Here is a 4,381-nt window from a genome sequence, read left to right as displayed (position 1 = left end):
ACTACCAGTCTCTTGAGATCTTCAGTAAAAGTGTAAAAGAAATAGAAAGTGATATCTCACAGGCCTAGAACAGATCATTCAGCTGAAATTAATTAATCATTCACTGATACAGATTTGTGGGATTGTGTTTTTTTTTTCTTCCTGTCTCTGTCACTCTGCCTGGCTTCAAAAGCTTTCAGATTCTTTAACTGTCTTTGCCCCATTACTGCACATATGAGTCAACTCAGTCTTTACCTACACACTTCTTTTTTCCAGTACAGGTCCCATAATTCAGGTGTTAAAAGTCTCCACTAAAACGAAAAATAAATTAAAGGCCTAGCATTCCTTAAAGGAATTTATTTATTTAAACAAAGACCTAAAGCGATCTGTTACCAATTAAATTATGAGCTGGTGATCAACCTCAGCTAGAACCGCACAAAATTTTAGGTCAAAATATAGGACTTGACATAAACCAGAGTTTGTCTTAGGAGTGGAACCGGAAACCAGACATGGAGACGAGGTAAAGGTAAGTTGTTTTATTTACAGGCTTTTCAAAAATGTGCAAAGTGACAGGAGGCCAGTTAGATCTGAAACGGAAGAAGGGAGCAAGGTGAGTCTTGGGTACAGATTCAGTTTCTAGTAGTTGAACATAGATAAATGTTTTTGTGTTTCTTTCCTTACAGCCAGGTGAGGTGAGTAGAGATACGTGGAGACAGCGAGGTCCAGGAAGAGAGAGTTCCAGAAAGCGGGTCCAGACATCCAGTGACAGGTAAGCCCAAACAGGTAAGTGCATCCGTAGATCCAGACAGGCAGATATTTACAAACATCAGAACAGCCGCTCCTGTGGCAGAGAGAAGGAGGGACAAAAATACAAAGGTCAACGTAGCAAGGCTTTCTTTCAAAACACACAGGGATCTGAGGCTGAGTCTCTAACCCATAAGGCTCGATGCTTCAGTGAAGATCTGAGTCCAGCTGCAGGCTTACTGGCTGGGCTCATCAGACTCTAAATGTTTATCAGTTGATGGACCCATAATAATTACTTTCTCAAAGTTTCATTAAAATTCATGTGAAATTTTAGGAACAGACAGACACACAAACACATCTACAGACACACAGATATGGGCAAAAACACTATTGTCTACCTTTGCTTTTTGGTGGCGGGCAATAATTATACACAATCAAGCCCACTGACTTGGAGAAATCTAAGACATTTACAAGTTACAAGATAAGATAAGTGCTATATGTTGTCATCATTGTATGTACCCATAGAATGATGGAATTTGATCCATCAAACATGTGAGATACACACAAGTGGAGCAATAGGCAGCTATTTAAGCATAGTTAGGGATTAGGTGTCAAGGGCATCACGAGAAATGGGCATGTTGGGGAATCGAAGCTGAGACCTTCCCGGCTGCCATACCACACCGCCACTGCCGCTAGTATGGAAAAGTATATGTTAAGGAAAAAGCTCATTGATGTAACTTGACAGCTTTGTAGAAAATCTTGAGGTTGAGGTCCCAAATCAGTGGAGGTACTGGTCCCTAAACTAAAAGAGTAGAAAAAAAGACAAAAACGGAATAAATAAAAGATCATATACAAAAATAGCACAGATATGTAAATAAGATGTTCAGAATAATTATTATTTTAGTTTTATTGGGAAGTCAGCCACAAAAATGTGGTCTTTGACTAAATTCTGCCTTTATAAGTTTCTACACTTCTAATTAACCAGCAAATCTAATTATTAAAAACATATATTTCATGAAGGCCTATAATAAAAAATTAGTTTACCAGTAATTAAAGAGGAAAGCTTGAATGCCAACACTGACCGTGCACTCCTACTGACCTTCTCTGATGAGACATGGCTCCTGGCTGTGTGGAGAGCTAATGAATCAATATAAACATGTCACAGATGTTGTCACAAATAGGTGAATTCAAAAGTTGTAAAGTCGTTAATTTACATATGGTCCCGGAAAAGAAACAAACAAAAACAAACCAATGTGTTCATGTGAAAACAGGAACTGTCATTTACAGTATTTCATTAGAAAAGAGACTTGCCCTTTAGACAGACTTCACAGCAGAAACATCAGTAATATAAATATTATCCTACCAAGAGAAGCATATAGATGATCATTTGGCACAGGCAGAAGTTATCTAAACAGTTGGTGGAAAGAAAAAAAGTAAAGCAGGATATTACAGGATGACAGATGGTGTTGGAGGAGTGGACACATTAGACGCAACAAGGCAGACAGCAACACATCCCCAGACTTATCTAACTGATGGGAAACCACATCATTGCTTTGATTAAAAATAATGACCATGCTTTGATTTTTTCTGACTGATTGATCAGAAGGTCAAATTGTTATTAAACAGAGGGTTTTGTTAATGAGGTTCAAGTTTGTGATGAGATTGTTTTGAGGCACAGGTCAGGAGCAGTCGGATCTGAAGAATGTAGTATTTCTACCCCATCACTTACACAGCTGAAACCAGGGCCCAAACAGATTATTAGGGTAGACTTTTCCCTCAGAACAATAGCGTCAGTGGGGAGGTAGTACTTTTGAAATTACCTGGTATGTTCAGGGTTTTGGTGGAACACTAAACATTTCTGAGTAGTTGAATCCCCAGAAATTTCCAACAAAACTTTCCAACGAGATTCTTTTCAAACTTTGCAGATGAAAAGAATCAAGGCAGCTACCTCTGTGTAGCACGTTAGCAACTTAGGCCTTATTCACATTTGCTTTTCTAAAACAATCCTTTTTTTTTCATTTCTAAAAATATCACCATAAACATGGCACTGTTTGTAGAAATGTCTTCATCCACACGAAAAAAGCAAAAAGGATCTGAAACAGTAATTAAACCAGGTCTGTATGTCATGCCATCTCTCTGCCACAAAAATATCCAACAAACAGGCAAGGCATGGAGCTTGTGAGTATAGCTTACACGTTGGGTGTGAATTGTAAACACAGCATGTAAAAGAGGACACCCTTGGGTGAAAGGTTAGATTGGAGGTGAGGCTATGACATCAACAGTTTCAAAAAGCCATCTGCACAAAAACACAAAGATGGTATTTCAAGATTTTTTTTTACCCTGGAACATGTTTTCAAAAATTACAATTTTAGGGCTCCTAAAATGCTGCTTCTGTGTGGATGCAAGGCTGAAACAATAAAAAAAAAACAAAAAAAAACTTTTGAGTATTTACAAAAACTGTCCCCGTTTGGACGACCCTTGAGTTTTCCTAACCTTCCCTGAAGCTCAGACTGTAGTGGAAACACAGCTGGGGTAAATAATTCCCAGGGTAAAGAGGTTCTGTGTTACAGTGGAAATGCACCTAAAAGGTCTTTGGAACTCAATTCAGGAAGGAAACAAACTGTAACCGTGTAGTTCTGTACACTGTATGCACAACAATTGTTATTAATTGTTTTTTAGTGTAAATACACTTTTGATGTTATTGTTTAGTAGCAGACTTGATTCAAATTTACACTTGACAAATCTTATCTACTGAGTCAGAGTCTCCTGTGGAAGGCTAAAATCCCCCTGCAAGGAAGCCCAGCTCTAAATTAGATTTTTTTTCCCTCTCTTAATGAAGGTCAGAAGAGAGTCACATCTTTCCTTGTGTGATAATTCATCCCTATTTGCTGTTATCTCCATTTTGCCCCTTTAATCCTAATTGTATTGTATAATTGTGTGATGTGGACCTCGTGGTCTTTGAAGTACTGGCCTATCCTTTCATTATTACCTGATGCCTTGAACCTCTGCTAAGTTTTTCCCCCTGCTCTGTTCTGTGTTATCTGCTGTAGCAGAATAAAAGAGAGAGAAGCTCATGTTCAATCATCAGAGTTTTTATTCAAGTCTGATTTTACTATCTTATGGAGAAATGATTCCAAACACAAAGATGTGATATTTATGCATCTTTTTTTCCCTATAGTATAGTTCACATGTTAGAAATTCAGCTGAAAGGCAACCTTTTGCTGTTTTCATTGCTTCTCAGTGTCAGTAAATAGGAACTGAAAGGGATCCTGCTAAAAGGTCTGCAGAATATTGTGCAGAACATGACTTTTATAATTACATCTAGTGCAATTAAAGAAAGCTTGTTTGGGATTAATATTGCTAAAATAACTGTAGCGTACAGAGACTTTATGACCATGAGCACTCAAAAGTTTTGTTTTGGAGAAAAAAAATGAAACAGACATCAAATTTGTCGGGAGATGGGATGACAGAGACGAACCCAGACTCATGTTTTTCTTAAAAAAGAAACTAATTTTTTTTAACTGAAGAATTAACAAAACCAAAAGCTGACGTGGCAGCACACAAATAGGAAACATAAACTAACTCAAAACTAAGATGGAAACAAAAATACAAACTGAGGCAGGGAGCAGGATCAGGCAAGATGAGAACACACACTAAA

General features: G+C 37.8%; 1 long non-coding RNA gene across 1 annotated transcript; it reads right to left on the bottom strand.

Moving 5' to 3' along the window:
* Positions 1-206: 206 nt before the first annotated feature.
* Positions 207-3,519, bottom strand: LOC119616771. The gene is made up of 3 exons (XR_005232791.1): positions 914-3,519; positions 661-820; positions 207-566 (listed from the first exon to the last, which is right to left on the bottom strand). It is a non-coding gene; the product is annotated as an uncharacterized LOC119616771 (long non-coding RNA).
* Positions 3,520-4,381: the final 862 nt, after the last annotated feature.

This window comes from Kryptolebias marmoratus, linkage group LG24, assembly GCF_001649575.2.
Source record: "Kryptolebias marmoratus isolate JLee-2015 linkage group LG24, ASM164957v2, whole genome shotgun sequence".
NCBI classification, from domain to species: domain Eukaryota; kingdom Metazoa; phylum Chordata; class Actinopteri; order Cyprinodontiformes; family Rivulidae; genus Kryptolebias; species Kryptolebias marmoratus.
This window is presented reverse-complemented; position numbering and strand designations above follow the sequence as displayed.